The sequence below is a fragment of the Notamacropus eugenii genome, chromosome 4 (assembly GCF_028372415.1).
Source record: "Notamacropus eugenii isolate mMacEug1 chromosome 4, mMacEug1.pri_v2, whole genome shotgun sequence".
Classification (NCBI taxonomy): Eukaryota; Metazoa; Chordata; class Mammalia; order Diprotodontia; family Macropodidae; genus Notamacropus; species Notamacropus eugenii.
Genome location: NC_092875.1, coordinates 83829459 through 83849384, shown reverse-complemented (window position 1 = coordinate 83849384; position 19926 = coordinate 83829459). Strand labels below are relative to the sequence as shown.

General features: G+C 40.6%; 1 protein-coding gene across 2 annotated transcripts in view; it reads right to left on the bottom strand.

Moving 5' to 3' along the window:
• Positions 1 to 19095, bottom strand: part of LOC140500218 (uncharacterized) — a 90848-nt gene extending 71753 nt beyond the window's left edge. The window contains exons 1-3 of one of the 2 annotated variants that reach the window (XM_072602550.1): positions 17771 to 19095; positions 17117 to 17307; positions 12546 to 12737 (exon numbers count right to left, since the gene is read on the bottom strand). The gene's annotated coding sequence lies outside the window, so the exon portion shown is untranslated. The remainder of the gene's footprint in view (positions 1 to 12545; positions 12738 to 17116; positions 17308 to 17770) is intronic. The other variant, XM_072602551.1, reaches the window with a different exon arrangement.
• Between the last annotated feature and the right edge of the window lie 831 nt (positions 19096 to 19926).

The window sequence follows — 19926 nt, the reverse complement described above, 5'->3', positions numbered from 1 at the left end:
CTTCCTTTTCCCCTGCTTGGATATGGATTGCAATGCTGTGTGGTGATCCTGGGACAAGGAGGAGTGCTGACATAGCAGAGCTTGTGGCAGCAATGGAGAGGAATTCATCCTCACAGTTTCAAGGCAGAAAAGAGTGCTTATGGTCACTCAAAGACTAGAGTACAGGCCAGGAGGTGAGTGAAAACCTCTCCTCTGATGATACAACCTTGGAAGAATAGATAAATATACAGGTCCCTAGAAATATCTCTGAAAAGAGCTGCACAAAATTTCTGAAGCTTGGGACTGTACACCTTCCAGAAATGGAAGCATAAGCCTACCTTAACAAACAGTTGAATAGTCAAGTAATTGGTTGGGAAAATGAATAGACTATAGAAATGGGAAAGAACTCAGACTGTAGAATTTTACTTTGTGATAGAGATGATTAAAACACACAACCAAAAGAAGATAACAATGTCAAAGCTCCTAGATCCAAAGGCTCCAAGAAAAATATGAAATGGTCTCAGGCTGTGGAAGAGTTCAAAAAGGATTTTGAAAATCAAGCAAGAGAAGTATGGGGAAAACTGGGAGAATAAATGAGAGCAATGCAAGGAAATCATGAAAAATGAGTCAACAGCTTGCTAAAGGAGACCCCAAAAATTGCTGAAGCAAATAACACTTTTAAAAAGAGACTAACCTAAATGTCAAAAGAGGTGCAAAAGGCAATGAGGATACAAAAATGCCTTAGAAAGCAGAACTGGCCAAATAGAAAAGGAGGTTCAAAAGCTCACTGAAGGAAATAATTCCTTGAAACTTGGAATGGAACAAATGGAAGCTAATGACAATAAGAAATCAAGAATATATGAAATAAAACCAAAAGAATGAAAAAAATAGAAGACAATGTGAAATATCTCATTGGAAAAACAATTGATCTGAAAATAGATCCAGGAGTGATAATTTAAAAATTATTTGTCTATCTTTAAACTATGCTCAAAAAAAGGGCCTAGACATCATCTTCCAAGAAATTATCAAGGAAAACTGCCCTGATATTCTAGAAGCAGAGGGTAAAATAGAAAGAATCCACCAGTCACCTCCTGAAAGAAATCCCAAAAGGAAAACTCTTAGGAATAGCCACATTCCAGAATTCTCAGGTCAAGGACAAAATATTACAAGTAGCCAGAAATAGACAATTCAAGTATTGTGAAAATACAATCGGGATAACATAGGATTTAGGAACTTCCACACTAAGGGATCAAAGGAATATGAATATGGTATTTCAGGGGTCAAAGGAGATAGGATTAAAACTAAGAATCACCTACCCAGCAAAACTGAGTATAATACTTCAGGGGAAAAATGGAATTTCAGTGAAATAGAGGACTTTCAAGCATTTTTGTTAAAAAGACCAAAGCTGACTAGAAAATTTGACTTTCCAGTACAGGAATCAAGAGAAACATGAAAAGGTAAACAGGAAAGAGGAGACATAAAGGACTCATTAAAGTTGAACTGTTTACATTCCTACATGGAAAGATGATGTTTTAAACTCATGAGTGCATTCTCAGTATTAGGGTATTTAGAAGCAATATATATGTATACGTATATGTATATGTATATACATATACGTATGCACACATGAATATGTGTGTATGCATATGTATATGTATACATGTGTGTATGTATGTGTACATTATATATGTGTATGTATAACTGTGTGTACATATATAATGATATATACATACATACACATACACAATATTTTGCTATAATTTATTTTATTTATTAATTAATTAATTATTTAATTTATTTTGCGATAAATTGCCACATGGAATTCTGCCACAATAAAAATATATCGTGAGTCCTGCCAAGTAAGAGCAAGTTGGTCCCATTGTTTAGAATCTATTGGAATAGTAAAAAAAAAAAAAGAATTGGCTAAATCAATAATTGTGTATCAAGTTCCCTCATATTTCTGGATCCTTTTGATTAAGGTTAAAGTATCTGGAACAGCAGCATACCAGGGAGGAGTCACCTTATTCAGCTGTCTATAATCCACTGTCATCCTCCATGTCCCATTTGACTTTTTGTACCGGCCAGACAGGATTATTCCATTGAGGGCTTGTAGGGATTAACACTTCTCCCTCAATATATTCCTTTATAGTATTGGTAATTTCATCTTGCCCACCTGGCACATGATACTACTTTAAAGTAATTACTTCAGAAGGTTCAGGCAAAGTGGTTGGGTCCATTTTGATTTTTCCTGCTAAAACTGTGTTAATTTCTATCTTCCTTACTACAAATTGGTATCTCCCCTGAGGTAAATATAGAGTCACACTTCTCAATATATCTATTGCAATGATGTATTCAGGAATGGGTACAATTACCATGGCATATGCTTTCTTGGGAAATTGTCCAATTTTCATTATAAGTTTGACTTGTCTGGCTGATATTTCAATCCTTCACAGTCCTGTGATGAAAAGTTCCATGTTTTGAACTTAGGCCTCTGCTCCGGGGTCTATTAACGCCCAAGTTACAGTATTTGATCCATTTTTCCAATATAAGGTCAAATTGATATGGGGTCTGTAATCCTGTCTGTGTATTTCTTTAAGCAAGCTGGGTCTTGGCCAATTTCTTATTCTCCCTGAAGGTGTGACAAACTTGGATACAAGCGTTCAGGAGGATCTCTAGGGGCAGTTTTTACTTCTCTATTCTGTGTAGTATCAAGCCCCTTTTCTTGGTACATTATGTATAGTCGTTGGAATACCATCTATGCTTCCAAAACCTACCCCTGCTCTCAATAGAGTAGTAAGCAAAACTTTTATTGTCAATCTGTTCTGACTTTGAATCTGCTGGTTATTTGCTCTTCTCTCTTGAGGAAATTCATCTTTTCCCCAGTTCCTTAATAATAGCATCAGAACTAGAGACTTGCAAGCAGGAGGAGCTGTCTTCACGATTATATTCCTATGGGAAACTTCAAAGAGGGCATCACAGTGTGAATCTGTGTTTCTGATGATTATGGTAGTCTTTGTTACCTCCTCCTTTAACTTTCTTATACATTCCCTAAGTGACTACCAGGGTCTATCTCCACTAGGCCACATACATTCAGTAGGATACCACTTACTGCATCCTTCTGAGGCCAAAGCTAACAGATTAGTCATATTGTTACCTCCTGGCATACTGCAATTCTTAAAAGCTTGAGGTAAAAAAAGGTTCTGACAAATACCTATTAATTTCAAGCAATCCATGCCATCTGTAGATACTCTTCCAGCCCTTTCATCACCAGTTCTCACCATCCAAGACACTAGAGATTCTTCCATCCTTTGGATGAACCTACTCAAAATATCTGTGACTTTTTGCTGACTAAAATCCTCAATTATCTCCCTAAACACTGTGTTCCTGCCTTTGTTCTCTTATTATCACCTTAATATGGGGTATGCATCTGCCTGACAAGTCTCCCCCTATAACATTGTTTCATTTTCCACCTCTGATTTTGTTACATTTTCCTCCCACACACTCTCCTGGCAGTCATTGCCATGGTAACTAGACTGGGTCTGAACGCACACTTCTTTTGCCACCCTTCTGCTTCTTTTTCTGAGTTGAATGAACAGCCTTTTCTTCTACCTGAGATCCCCCAGATTGTTCTTCTAAATGAGAGCCCAAATGCTGAGAATTCCCATGCAAACTAGCTAACTTTTTCCATCTGATTTTTTTCCTTCAGCAGTTTGTTTCTGCTTTCACACATCAGATGGTAATCTGTTAATAAAATTCAGCCGCTCCTACAAACCCCTGCCAGTTCTTTCCCTGGTCTTATTGGTATTCCTTGCAAACTCCTTTCCAAATCTTTAGGTTCTCCCTCCTGTAACTTTGGTTTCCAGTTTTCATAGGTTCCAGTGCTTTTAGCCCATTCCCTTGCTAGGGCGGAATAAGGCAAATCCTCCTATCCTGGAATATCTGTTTCTTCCTCTAAAGTTTTTCTGCCTACAAACAGAGATTTTGTACCCTGCTATTCTGTTTGTGATGCCAAATGTGTCTCCAAGGCAATATTCACAACATGGAGAGCCACTATGAGTATGCCAACACAGTTCCGAATCACAAAGTATAACGGACTCTCCATATAGAATGCAGAAGAAAAAACATTTATTCAGACACCAGAAATTCCCAAACTAGAAAGCCATATCTGCATCACAGTAACCAAGAAATCAATACACATTATCACTTCAGGGGACAAAGTCATTCCCAAGCCTCTGCCCCATCCTGAGGCCTTCTCACAAACAAACCATAATTCACAAGCCTAGCTGTTCCTGCTAGCCTCTCCTCCCTCCACCCTTAACTGCTCTCACTCACTTCCTCTAAATTCTGTTCCATCTTTCCAATTCCACCTGTTCAGCAAACTCCTCCCACCACATGTGACTTAGGCTTCCATGTAGTTTAAACAGGTCACATGGGCCTATTAATGAATGGGAAATATCTTCCCATTTAAATTATCATTACAAGAACACACACACTCAATTGGGTATTGAATGCATAACTTACCTTGAAGAAAGGAAGGGGGGAAGAGGATAGGAAAGGGAAGATAATAGAAGGGACAGCAGATTAGGGGTAGAGGTAGTCAGAAGCAAACACTCTTGTGAGGGGGCAGTTCAAGGGAGAGAATGGAAGAAATGGGGGGCAGGACAGGATAGAGGGAAATGTGGTTAGTCTTTCAGAACATGACTCTTATGGAAGGGTTAGGCATGGTTGCACATGTATGACCGATACTGAATTGCTTGCTTTCTAAATGAGGGTAAGAAGGGAGGGTAGAAAGAAGAGAATGTAGAACTCAAAGCTTTAAAAATGAATATTAAAAATTGTTTTTGCATCCAACAGGGAAATAAGATATACAGACAACGGGGTATAGAAATCTATCTTGCCTACAGGAAAATAGAGGGAAGGGAGATGGCAGGACAAAGAGTGATAGAAGGGAGATCAGATTGGGGAAAGTGGTAGATGGAGTATACACTGTCCTGGGTTGGGGGTGGGGAGAGATGGGAGAAAATTCAGAATTTAAAATCTTGTGGGGCAGAGCCAAGATGGTGGGGTAGAAAGACAGACATTGCAGGCTCTCCCCACACAGCCCATAAAATACCTACACAGAGGGACTCTCAACAAATTCTGGAGGAGTACAAGTGGAGAACAACAGAGTGGAGGAGATTTCCAGGCCAGGGTGACTTGAAAGGCCCACAGGAAACATCTGTTGCACCCAACCTGGAGGGGAGCCCAGCCCAGCCTTGGCGGTGGGATGCGGCATGGCTCTGAGAGGAGGACACCTCAGGGGGTGGAATTTCTAGTCCCAGCAGCAGTGGGTTCGCAGTGCCCTCAACTCACAGGCACCGAATGTCAGTGATAGGGTTTTTTCAGCTTGCCAGGAAAGGAGAAGGGCCTTCCCATAGCTCTGGCCTCAGGCAGCAGCCTGCAGAGGCCACATCAGGCAGGAGGCAGCAGTTCTACCAGAGCAGCCTGTGAAGCTGCCTACATCCACTGTTGGATCATAAAAGCCCCTAGGGACACTGAGGAGCTGAATATTACCTCAGTCCTGTGTAGACACCCTGAGGGAGCTGGTATTTGTCTCTCACTGAATGGTGGCCCTGCTCCCACAGCTTATCTGAAAATAAGGCCCCAATGCTGACTTGGTGGAACTGGAGGCCAGGTGGCTATGGAGAGGAAACTCTGCTAAGATTCTGGGCACAAAAATCCCTCTCTGCTCCCAGACCAGTGTATATGCTTTATTGTGCCACCTACCAGAAACTGAGATCTTACAAATCCCCAGAGTATACCCTACTTTTGACAATGGACTCAAAAGTTCAAGTAACTGATTGGGAAAATGCCCTGAAAAGGGAAAAAAAATAAGACTAAAGAAGGTTACTTTCTTGGTGAATAGATATCTTCTCCCATCCTTTTGGATGAGGAAGAACAATGCTTACCATCAGGGAAAGACATAAAAGTCAAGGCTTCTGTATCCCAAACATCCAAAATAAATATTCAATGGGCTCAGGCCATGGAAGAGCTCAAAAAGAATTTTGAAAATCAAGTAAGAAAGGTGGAGGAAAAACTGGGAAGAAAAATGAGAGAGATGGAAGAAAAGCATGAAAAGCAGTTCAACACCTTGCTAAAGGAGACCCAAAAAAATGCTGAAGAAAATAATGTCTTTAAAAATAGGCTAATTCATTTGGCAAAAGAGGTACAAAAAGCCAATGAGGAGAAGAATGCTTCAAAAGGCAGAATTAGCCAAATGGAAAAGGATGTTCAAAAGCTCACTGAAGAAAACCGTTCTTTAAAAATTAGAATGGAAGAGATGGAGGCTAATGACTTTATGAGAAAACAAGAAATCACAAAACAAAACTAAAAGAATGAAAAAATGGAAGATAATGTGAAATATCTCATTGGAAAAACAACTGACCTGGAAAACAGATCCAGGAGAGACAGTTTAAAAATTATGGAACTGCCTGAAAGCCATGATCAAAAGAAGAACCTACACATCAGCTTTCATGAAATTATCAAGGAAAACTGCCCTGATGTTCTAGAACCAGGGGGCAAAATAAATATTGAAAGAATCCACTGATAACCTCCTGAAAAACATCCAAAAAATAGAAACTCCTAGGAACATTGTGGCCAAATTCCAGAGTTCCCTGGTCAAGGAGAAAATACTGCAAGCAGCTAGAAAGAAACAATTCAAGTACTGTGGAAATACAATCAGGATAACACAAGATCTAGCAGCTTCTACATTAAAGGAGCAAAGGGCATGGAATATGATATTCCAGAAGTCAAAGGAACTAGGACTAAAACCAAGAATCACCTACCCAGCAAAACTGAGTATAATACGTCAGGGGGAAAAATGGTCTTTTAGTGAAATCGAGGACTTTCAAGCATTCTGGATGAAAAGACCAGAGCTGAAAAGAAAATTTGACTTTCAAACACAAGAATCAAGAGAAACATGAAAAGGTAAACAGCAAAGAGATATAAGAGACTTACTAAAGTTGAACTATTTACATTCCTACATGGAAAGACAATATTTGTAACTCTTGAAACTTTTTTCAGTATCTGGGTAGTTTGTGGGTTTACACACACACACACACACACACACACACACACACACACACACACACAGCACAGGGTGAATTGAATGGGATGGGATCATATCTTCAAAAAATGAAATTAAACGGTGAGAGAGAAATATATTGGGAGAAGAAAGGGAGAAATGTAATGGGACAAACCTCTCATAAAAGAGGCAAGTAAAAGACTTTTCAGTGGAGGGGAAAAAGTGGGGAGGTAAGATAAAAAACATGAAGCTTACTCTCATCACATTCGACTAAAGGAAGGAATAAAATGCACACTCATTTTGGTATGAAAACCTATCTTACAATACAGGAAAGTGAGGGAGAAGGGGATAAGCAGGGTGGGAGGGGATGATGGAAGGGAGGGCAATGAGAGGAGGGAGTAATTAGAAGTCAACACTCTTGGGGAGGGATAGGATCAAGAGAGAACAGAAGAAATAGGGGGCAGGATAGGATGGAAGGAAATATAGTTAGTCTTACACAACACAACTACTATGGAAGGCATTTGAAAAACTACACAGATATGGCCTATATTGAATTGCTTGTCTTCCCAGTGGGGATGGGTGGGGAAGGAGGGAGGAAGAGAAGTTGGAACTCAAAGTTTTAGGAACAACTGTTGAGTATTGTTCTTGCATACAACTAGCAAATGAGAAATACAGGTAATGGGGTATAGAAAGCTATCTTGCCCAACAGGACAAAAGAGAAGATGGGGATAAAGGAAGGGAGGGATGTGAGAAGGGAGGGCAGATTGGTGATAGGAGCAATTAGAATGCTCAGCGTTCTAGTATGGGGGAAGGGGAGAAATGGGGAGAAAGTTTGGAACCCAAAATTTTGTGGAAATGAATGTTGAAAACTTAAATAAATAAATTTAAATTAAAAAAAATCTTGTGGAAGTGAATGTTAAAAACAGAAAATAAATAAATTATATATAAAAAGAAAGAAAAAGGCAGACTGATCTTGCAGTGTGGTCCAAGTGCAATTTCTGCTTGGTTAGGCAGGATTATCACTGCCTTTTACCCATCCTCTCTACTTTTTTTAATGGGTGGAACTACTTCTACACATGCACAGGAGTTTCATTGTTATCCACTTGTTTTCTCAGATCCTCCCTTCTCATTAGGAGTATTGTTTTCTTCCTAAGCAATCATGGAAAACAACAGAAATGCAACTGCAAAAGTCTCATTTCTAATTAGTTTCTGGGCAATGTTATGCACTACTTCTGACTCACTCATTATCAACATTAATTTCTGAATATCTTCTCTCTATGCAATGAGAAGCTGTAAAAATGAATCAAAAAAGCTAGGCAGATGGAACTTGGACTTGGAATCAGGAAGACTTGAATATATATTTGGCTGCAGATACTTTCTCACTGTATGAACCTGGGTAAGTCATTTAACTTCAGTCTGCCTCATTCTCCACATTTGCATAATTGGGATGATAATAGTATCTCCTTTCCAGGGTGGTTGTGAGCAGCAAATGAGATATTTTAAAGTGGTCTGCAAACCTTAAGGCACTATATAAATGTTAGAAATGATGATGCTGATGATGTTATCAATTCTTTTCATTTTCAGCTGTGAGACAGCAGCCAGCTCATCAACAGGGGTAAAAAACAAAACAAAACAGCCTAGTCTTATATCTGCCTCTCTCGGTCTCACTCTGTCTCTGTATCTCCCCCAACTCTATCTCTCCCTTTCCCTTGTCTTTCTGTCTATCTCTCCTTTTCTCTCCCCTTCCCCATTCTCCCTCCATATTTTCTTCCTTCCTCTGCCCCTTTTCCTGGACAGTACTTGACTGATTTTCTTCTCTGTATTTGATCAATGACCGATATCAATAAGCAATGCAATGGTTAAGCACATTTTTAACAACTGCCAACTTGAGACAAAGTAAATAGATCTAACACAATGTTTACCTTGGCTCTATTGGATAAGAGTGTAGGGTGTGGAGACCTGAACCAGTCCCCATCCTTAACCTGCCACAGCAAGTTGCCATGAGCTCCTTGCTCTGGGGTTCCCTAATTTCTCAATAAGGGAAATAAGTAAAGAATTGGGAACTAAACAGGGAGTGACAAGGATGTACTGATCTAATGGTAGAGTTGTGTCTCTGACATAAATGCAGAAGATGTTCTGTTTTCTCGTTATGTGGCCAAAGTGTTTAAGCTATAGCTTCAGTATCTGATTTTTCAGTAAATAGTGAAAGGTAATTTCTTTAAGTATTGATTGATTTGGTTTCCTTGCTTTCCAAGGGACTCTCAAAAGTCTTCTCCAGTAGAGCCAAGATGGTCCAGTAAAGGCAGGGACACGCCCGAGCTCTCCCTCAAAACCACCCATATATCTTTTAAAAAATGACTCTTAAATAAAGTCTTCTCCAGCAATACAATTCCAAAGCATCAGTTCTGTGGTGCTCAGTTTTTTTATATTCCAATTCTCACAGCCATTTATCACTGTTAAGAAACACCATAGCTTTGGACTTTTGCCAGGAAGGCAGCATCTCTGTTTTTTAGCATACTGTCCAGATTTTCCATAGTTTTCCTTCCAAGGAGCAAGCATCTTTTCATTTTATGGCTCTGGTCATTGATCTTTGAGTTCCAGAAGAAAAAATCTGACACTGCTTCCATGCCTTCTCCCTCCATTTGCCAGGAAGTGATGGAGCTGTCTGCCATGATCTTAGTTGTTTTGTTCAGTTAAGCTTCAAGCTGATTTTTGCACTCTCCTCTTTCACCCTCACCAAGAGGCTTCTTAATTCTTCTTTACTTTCTGTCATCAGAGAGGTATCATATGCATATCTGAGATTGTTGATATTTTTCCCAGCAACCTTTTTCCTTTTGATTCATTCAATCTGGAATTTCACATGATATACTCTACATATAAATTAAATTAAAAAGGTGATCATATACAACTTTGTTGTGCTCTTTGTCCAATCTTAAATCAAACGGTTGTTTCATGTTCAGTTTTAACTGTTGCTTCTTGACCAGCATGCGGGTTCTTCAGGAGACAAGTAAGACTATCTGTTATGTCCCATCTCTTTGAGGACTTGCAGAATTTTGTTGTGATAGACACAATCAAAGATTTTAATGTAGTCAATGAAGCAGAAGTGGATTTTTTTTCTGTAACTCCTTTGCTTTCTCCATAATTCAGTGAATGTTGACAATTTAGTTTGTTCTTTCTCTGCCTCTCTGAAAACTAACTTGCCCTTTTGGTAATTCTCAGTTCACATATTGCTAAAGCCCACTTTGCAGAATATTAAGCATACTTTGCTTGCATATGAAAAATGTACAGCTTTTCAGACTTTTGAGCACTGTTTTGTACTACCCTTCATTATGAATGGTATCTGTCCTTTTCCAATCTCATGGCCATGTTAAGTTTACCAAATTTGCTGTCATACTGAGTGCTGCCATATTGAGCAGTTTAACCGCTTAATCTTTTTAGGATTTTAAATAGCTCAGTTGGAATTCCATCACCTCCATTAGCCTAATTCTTAACAGTGCTTCCTGAGGCCCACTCGACTTCTGCTCTAGGAGGTCTGGATCAATGACCACATCATCATGATGATCAGTCATGTTAAGACCTTTCTTGTACAGTTCTTCTGTATATTCTTGCCACTTCTTTTTAATCTCTTCTGCTTCTGTTAAGTCCCTACTATTTTTTTCTTTTGTCATGCCCATTTTTGCATGAAACACTTGCTCAACAGCTCTAATTTTCTTGCTGATTTGTCTTTCCCTTCTGTTGTTTCCTGCTATTTCTTAGCATTGTTCATTTAAGAAAACCTCCTTATCTCTCCTTGCTATTCTCTAGAATTCTGCATTTGGCTAGATATGTCTTTCCCTTTCTCCTTTCCCTATTGCTTTCCTTCTTTCCCCAGTTATTTGCAAACCCTCATCAGATGGCCATGCTGTTTCCTTGCTCTCCTTTTCTTTGCTTTTTTAAAATTATTTTGTTGTTGTTGCCTCCTATAGAGTATTGTGAACTCAGTCCACAGTTCTTCAGGCACTTTAACAGATCCCTGAAAATTTAATCCCTGAAATCTACTTAGCAATTTCACTTCATATTTAGAACATACCTGTTACTCTACAGTGTGATGGTTTTCCTTACTTTCTTAAATTTAAATTTGATTTTTACAATAAGAACCTTATGAACTGAGCCACAATCAATTTCTGGTTTGGTCTTACCTGACTATATAGAGCTTTTCCATCTTTGGCTGCAAAGCATATAATTAACCTGATTTGGATAATGACTACCTGGTGTCCATGTGTAAAGCTGCTTTTTGGATTGTTGAAAAAAGAGTGTTTGCTATGAACAGCAAGTTGTCTTGACAGAACTCTGTTAGTTTCTGTGCCACCTCTGTGAGAATGCCCTCTATCCACTCTGTCAATACACTTTGTGTGTCCCTAGGTATTTGCATGCTGTCCCCCCACTAGAAAGTGAGTTCCTTGAGGAAGAGATTGTTTTTGCCTTTTTGTATATCTCTGGTACTTACTGACTGACTAATGATGCATATATCTGACCATATCATCATATTCACCATATGACCATATCCTGTTCAAAAACTTTTCATGCCATCTACTGTCTAAAACATAAAGCTCATTTCCTGGCATTTAGGTTCCTCCACAGTCTAGTAGCACCCTCCCACTCAAGTCTTATTTCACATTTACACACTTATGCAGCCAACTGTGCTATTAGCTATTCCCCAGTCTTCCTACCATCTCTCACTTCTGTGCATTTGTCCTGGCAATCTCCCCTGAGGGTCCTAAGGACCCAGATTTATTTACTTGTTTGTTGGTTGGTTTTTGGTTTGATTTATTCATTTATTTTCTTTGCTATTTAAAAGGGCCATCCTCTGACTACTTCTTAAAGAGGTCTATTCATGGAATGGGCATTACCTCACTTTAAGTGAGTATCTGAAGAGGCTTTTGCCTAAAAGGCCAAGGTCTCCCACTGCATCCTGGGGTCTCCAGTCATCCTGATGAATATCTGATCACTGAATCCAGATGGCCCAGGAGGAGAAAGTGAGACTGGTGATCTTGCACAGCCCTCACTCACTCAAAACAAAGTCAAGTGCAAGTTATGTCATCATTTCTTTGATGTCATGGTCTTCTTGGAAATGGACAGACAAACTTACAACCCCTAGACCCTGAATGTTTTTTCTTCATCTGCTGTGAATCATATGCTTCTCTTTCAACAGGAACTATTTCAGTAGCTGTTGCAGAGGTGAGGTTGACCCATGGAACTCCGGGAGAACAAGTCAAATAAGCTGGGGAGTGGCAGGCTGCTACACATGTCCAAGGCAAATAAAGAGGGAGGAGGCAGGGGAGAACTGACCATTATGTCCTCCGTGAGGAGGCACATACCCAAGTGACTTCTCAGAAGCTGAACACATTTCTTTGAGTTCTGGGGAGGCAGTGTCAAGAGGCTGGGGGAGAGGGGTGGATAAAGCAGTAAGAGCTCTAACATGCTGGAGTAAGGAAGTGGGTGGGGAAAAGAATTTAGCACTTACCCCGGGGTTATTTCGGGAGGCCTGTCTCTGGGCCTCTGAAGGGTTTGAGTCCACGGAAGGGATGGACGGGTCAAGGCTTCATCCTCCCAAACACTGACGGGGGATCGTGTCCAGGCCCGGGGGCTCCTGTTTGGGGATCGCTCAGTAGGAGGAAGGGTCTCTGTTACCGGCGCAGGCTCAAAGGCAGCTTAGCTGCAGGGATTCAAAAACCGAAAATGTTAGTGAGGACTTGGGACAAAGGGTATTAAAAAACTCGCTAAGAACTCAGAGAAGGTCCCCGGCCCCGCCCCTCTCCTTAACCACGTCCACTCTCCTCTCCTTCAATGAAGTCTCCGCCCCTCCACCAGGTGTTCTCCAGCCCCCGCCTCCTCCTCACTGGACTTTGCCTCTACTAACCTTTTCCTTAGCCTCGCCCATTCCAGTCCCTTGGGTCCTCTAGACACAGAACTGAGCTCCGACCCCTTCTAGAATGGATGCCCTGTGCATCCTCCCTCACAAGGCGGGCGCGGCTGTAGGTAGGGGCGACAGCCACAGGACCAGAGACAGCGACACCTCCGCAGGCTATGAACGCCACCGAATTGGGGGGACTCCAGGGCTAGGGGCTGAGGGCGCGAGTCTGGTCTGGTTTCCTTTGTGGGGACAGCTCATGGCCATTCAAAAGGAAGCCTAGAGAGTGGCCCAGCCACAGCTGAGCCTCCGTCGCCAGCCTGCCCAGACCGGCCAAGAGAGGGACCCTCCTTTTCCTCTGACCTTACTTAGTTTCGATCAGCCCCTCCCCTCCACTTCCTCCTGCCTTCTTCATCCTCTTCCTCCCCTATCCATCCATCCTCCTCTTCTTCCTGTCCTCTCTGTCCTTCTATCTCTGACCCTGAAAAATTTTTTTAAAAATTAAGTGAATATTTCAGAATTACCCCCCAAAAAAGTGGCCCCAAAGAAGAGAAGTGAGAAGGCACATGCTTCCATTTCTTTGTAGAGGTGGGAGGTCCACAATCATGGAATAGTGTATATATCTTCACACTGTTTTTGATAAATTGATCACTTTTGATATTTTTTCATCTCCCTACATTTTTCTTTAAAGATATGTTATGTTATATGATATGACACTCAGTGAGAGGGAAGGAAACTGAGAGAAATTAAGATGTTGTTAAAAAAAACAAAAGATATGATTAGAAGTTATTTTTAAAAAGTTTTAAGTTATCAGAAATTTCCCTTTCCTTCTCATATCCTTCTCTCCTAAAAAAGGCATGAACTTTGCTAACAACTCTTCTTAGAGTTCCAAATCTTTATGGTGGGCAGAGGGAGTTTTGCTATTGATTTGGAACACTTGAACAGAAAGTATATTAACACTTATTTCAACAGTAATTTTCTATGTAATTCTTCCTAAATAATATTATTGAGTGGCAAAGCTTATTGAAAATGTACTAGCATTCTCAGACCAGACACATCCAAAGTAAAAACAACAAGTGAGGGGAGTTTAAAAGGGTACCCTTCTTTTCTTGTCCTTTTGTTACACCAGATGATATATGTAACTCCTATCACAAATCTCATTGGTATGAGACTTTCTCCTCATCGATGGAGATGAATACCCAGCTCTATGTGGGTGGCAGGGTAGAGCTGGAGAAAGTAGGAGAGATCCAGTCTTCTTCAAGACATCAAACTTTAGTTTCTTCAATTGATTCTGACTTTGGAAAAGGCCACCCCACTTCAGGTTGCTGAATGTAAAGACGATGGCAATACATAAGTGGAGCTGGCATTCTGCATCATATCTCCATCTCCACCTTGTTACACTAGAGACTTTGGAAAGTTTCTCCTCAAGTAAGATCCAAGATTCTCTCTTGATTGAGCTGTTAACCTGCCTCCCAAGGACAAGTTCCTTAACTATAAAAATGTACACACCCTTCAACTAAACAATACCATTACTAGTTGTGTACCCCAAAGAGATTAAAGAAAAATGAAAAGGGCCTGCATGTGCATATTTATGGCAGATTTTTCTGTAGTAGCAAAGAATTGGGCATTGAAAAGATAGCTATCAGTTGGGGAATGGCTGAACAAGCTGTAGTGTATGACTGTGAAGGGATACTATTCTGCTATAAGAAATGATGAATGTGCTGGTTTGAGAAAAACCTGGGAAGACTCACAAATTCATGCAAAGTGAAGTGAACAGAATCAGCAGAATACTGTACATAGTAACAGCAATACTGTAAGGATAATCAGTTGTGAATGTCTTAACTATTCTCTTCAACAGATTGATCCAAGATCATTCTGAAGGACTTATGATGAAAAATATTAACCACCTCCAAGAAGTGGTGGACTCTGAATGCAGAGTGAAACATACTTTTTAAGCAACTTTATTTTTATTGTATTTGGTCTGTGTTTTCTTTTGTAAAATGGCTAATATAGAAATGTGTTTTGCAGAACTTTGCTTGTGTAATCTATATCAAATTGAGTGTGGAGGGGAAGGGGGTATAGAATTTGGAGCTTAAAATTTTGAAAATGAATGTTAATTCTTTTCTACATGTAATGAGAAATATTTAATGAAATAAATAACATATATTGGAGGGGAAAAGAATTCCTTCACTCTCTATTGTCTGAAATACATCATCCTATGTATTCCTTTTCTTATTTCTCTTTTGCTACTGATTTCGATAAACAGGTTTTCTTTGCTATTCATTGTGGAAACAGTATTTGGTGGAAAGAGGCCAAGCCTTGAATATAAAGCTTGGGGTCCCATTCCTCCAATAATAATGAGACAGAGAAATCAAGTTAGATTAAACCAAATCTATAACCTGGATTAAAAATATTTAAGGAAACAGATAAACTTCTAGAGTGGTAATCGCTCCATCTGATTCCAAGTACATCCTCCTCTCTCCCCTGGTAGGAATGAAAGTCTCCCCTGGAGAAGAGCAGGGAGAGGAGACTAGAGATTTGTATTGTACCTCCCTTATTCAGGAAGCCAAACACGAATCCTTGCCAAGGGGGGTGGAGGTAAACCTCTACATTCAGGGTTTTTCCTTAATGTTGTGTGTTGCCATCAGAGAAATGAGGACATGACTTGCGCTTGAGTTTGTTTTGAGTAAGAGAAGGCTGTGCAGATCACCAGCCTCACTTCTCCTCCAGAACTATCTGAATCTGGAGACCAGATATTCATCAGGATGACTGGAGATGACCCAGGATGAGGCAATTGGGTTAAGTGACTTGCCTAAGGTCACACAGCTAGTGAGTGTCAAGTGTCTGAGGTGAGATTTGAACTCAGGTCCTCCTGACTCCTGCACTGGTACTCTATCCACTGCACCACTTAGCTGCCCTCAGCTATTTGTAAAGCCTCATCAGAGAGCCATTTTGTTTTCTTGGTCTTCTTTTCCTTTGAAATTATTTTTTTTCTTGATGCCTCCTATACAATATTGTGAACTCTGTCCAGAGCTCTTCAGGAACTTTAACAGCTATAATCCCTGAAATCTACCTATCACTTTCACTTCATATTCATGGTGCATATTATTTACATTATAACTATAACTCTACAGTTTGGTGGTTTCCCCTACTTTCTTAAATTTACATCTGAATTTTACAGTTAAGAACCTCATGATCTGAGCCACAATCAGTTTCAGGTCTTGTTTTAACAGCCTACGTAAAGCTTTTCCACATTTGGCTACAAAGCACATAACTAATCTGATTTTGATATTGACTGCCTGGTGATGTCCACGTGTAAAGCTGCTTTTTGGATTGTTGAAAGAGTGTTTGCTATCACTAGCAAGTTATCTTGACAAAACTGTTACTTTCCACACCACAGGTCTGAGAATGCCCTCTGTCCACTCTGTTAATATATTTGAGTGTCCCTAGGTATTCACATGCTGTCCCCCCATCAGAAAGTGAGCTCCTCAAGGGAGAGATTGTTTTGCCTTTCTCCATGTCCCTGATACTTAGCACTGATATATAATGGGCACTAAATTAATGCTTGTTGACTGACTGATGATGGACAGATCTGACCACATCTCATTTCTGTTTGAAACTTTTCATACCACCTACTGTCTAAAACACAAACTTCTTTGCCTGATATTCAAGGTCCTCTACAATCTAGTGTCACCGACCCATTCCAGTCTTATCTCACATGATGCTCCTTTACACATCCATGCTGCCAAACTGTGCTATTAGCTATTTCTCAATCGTCCTGTCAACTCTCACCTCTGTACATTTGTCCAGGCAGTACCCCTAAACCTTGAACATTCTCCCTTCATCTACTATAACCTTTTCTCCCCAGAAGAACTATTTCAGTTGCTATTGCAGAGGTGGGGCCCCTGGAGAACAAGTCATATAAGCTGGGGAGTGGCAGGCTGCTACACATGCCTAAGGGAAATAAAGAGGGAGGAGGCAGGGGAGAACTGACCATAATATCCTCCACGGGAGGCACAGATCCAAGTGCCTTCTCAGAAGCTGAACACATTTCTTTGAGTTCTGGGGAGGCAGTGTCAGAAGGCTGGGGGAGAGGGGTGGATAAACCAGTAAGAGCTCTAACATGGATGAGCTTGTGTGTGCTGGAGTAAGGAAGTGGGTGGGGAACAGAATTTAGCACTTACCCTGGGGTTATTTTGGGAGGCCTGTCTCTGGGCCTCTTAAGGGGATGAGTCCACCAGATTAATAGACGAGTCAAGGCTTCATCCGCACAAACACTGAGGGGAATCGTGTCCAGGCCTGAGAGCTCCTGTTTGGGGATCACTCTGTAGGAGGAAGGGGCTCTTCCACCAGGGCAGGTTCAAAGGCAACGTAGCTGCAGGGACCCAGAAACCAAGAGATCAGACTATGCGCCAGGGAAGCTACCGAACCTGCCTAGAGCTCAGAGACAGTCCCTAACCCCACCTCTTTCGTTAACCATGCGCAGTTTACTTGAGTTTTACTGGCTCCTTTCCTACTTCCCTTCCCTCCCTTTCCCCCCTCCCCTCCCCATCCTCTCCCTCCTCCCCTCCCATCCTTTCCCCACCCCTCTCCCCTCTTTCCTTTCCCCTGTCCTGTCCTCTCCCAGAGTGCTGCACTCTAAAAGTGGGACTCCACTGAGGCCCTGCCTGAGGGCTCCTCTTTTCCCTCCTAGCTTGGGAGTGATTATCAATGGGTTGCTGTTTCCCACCCAGCCTGAAGTCTTTCTTTATCTTGAGATCATTAAAGGGGCCATGCCCTGGCTACTTCTTAAACAGGTCTATTCAATGAATAGGGTTTGGCTCACCCTAAGTGAATACCTGCAAAGACAGTGGCATAAAGGGCCCAAGGTCTCCCAGTGCATCCTGGGTCATCTCCAGTCATCCTGAGGAATGTCAGGTCTCTGGATTCAGATGACTCTGAAAGACAAGAGAAGCTGGTGACCTGCACAGCCCTCCCTCACTCAAAACAAAGTCAAGTGCAAGTCATGTCATTACTTCTCTGATGGCATGATCTTCTGCAGCAAAGGACAAACACAATCCAAAAATCCTTTGTTATATGATATAACACTCTGTGAGAGGGAGGGATACTGAGAGAAATAAAGAGGTTGTTAAAAAAAAAAAAAACAAAAGATATGATTAGAAGTTACTTGAAACAATTTTTAAGTTATTAGAAACTTCGTTTTTCCTCTCATATCCCTCACTCCCAAAAAAGACATGAACTTTGCTAACAACTCTTCTTAGAGTTCCAAATCTTTATGGTGGGCAGAGGGAGTTTTGCTATTGATTTGGAACACTTGAACACAAAGTATGTTAACACTTATTTCTACAGTAATTTTCTATGTAATTCTTCCTAAATAATATTATTGAGTGGCAAAGCTTATTGAAAATGTACAGGCATTCTCAGACCAGACAGATCTGGAGTAAAAACAAAAAATGAGGGGAGTTTAAAAGGGTTCCCCGCTTTTCTTTCCTTTTGTTACACCAGATTATATATAAAACTCCTGTCACAAAGCTCATTGGTATGGGACTCTCTCCTCATCGATGGAGCTCTATGTGGGTGGCAGGGTGGAGCTGGAGAAAGCAGGAGAGATCCAGTCTTCTTCAGGACATCAAACTTTAGTTTCTTCAATTGATTCTGACTTTGGAAAAGGCCACCCCACTTCAGGTTGCTGAATGAAAAGACTATGGCAATACATGAGTGGAGCTGGCAGTCTGCATCATGTCCCCATCTCCACCTTGTTACACTATAGACTTTGGAGAGTTTCCCCTCAAATGAGATCCAAGATTCCCTCTTGATTGAGCTGTTTCCTGGCTCTCAATGACAGGTTCCTTAACTTTAAAAATGTACACACCCTTTGATCAAACACTGCCATTACTAGTTGTGTACCTCAAAGAGATTAAAGAAAAAATGAAAAGAGCCTACATATGCACAAATATGCACGGAAGATTTTTCTGTAGTAGCAAAGAATTGAGCATAAAAAAGATAACTATCAGTTGGGGAGTGACTGAACAAGTTGTAGTGTATGATTGTGAAGGTATACTATTCTGCTATAAGAAATGATGAAAATGCTGGTTTGAGAAAAACTTGGGATGACTCACAAATTCATGCAAAGTGAAGTGAGCAGAACCAGCAGAATATTGTACACAGTAACAGCAATATTGTAAGGATAATCAGTTGTGAATGTCTTAGCTATTCTGTTCAACAGATTGATCCAAGATAATTCTGAAGGACTTATGATGAAAAATACTAACCACCTCCAAGAAGTGATGGACTCTGAATGCTTTAGGCAGCTTTATATTTCTTGTATTTGTTCTGTGTTTTCTTTTGTAAAATGGCTAATATGCAAATAAGTTTTGTATGACTTCCCATGTGTACTCTATATCAAATTGAGGGAAGGGAAGGAGGGAGAGAATTTGGAATTTAAAATTTTGAAAATGAATGTTAATTTTTTTCTGTATGTAAATGAGAAATATTTAATGAAATAAATAACATATATTTGAGGGGGAAAGCATTCCTTCACTCTCTATTGTCTGAAATACATCATCTTATGTATACTTTTTCTTATTTCTCTTTTGCTACTGATTTCGATAAACAAGTTTTCTTTGCTATTTATTCGCTGTGAAACCAGTATTTAGCAGAAAGAGGCCAAGCCTTCGATTATAAAGCTTCGGCTCCCCTTCCCCCAATAGTAAGGAGACAGAGCAATCAAAAGTTAGATTAAACCATGTTTATAACTTGGATTAAAAATTTTTAAGGAAACAGATAAATTTCTAGTGTGGTAATCCCTCCATCTGACTCCAACCACCTCATCCTCTCTCCCCTGGTAGAAATGAAAGTCTCCCTTGGAGAAGAGCAGGGAGAGGAGACTAGAGATGTCTACTGTGCCTCCCTGATTCAGGAGGCCAAACAGCAATCCTTGCCAAGGGGTGAGGAGGGAAACCTCTACATTCAGGGTCTTTCCTAAATGTAGGGG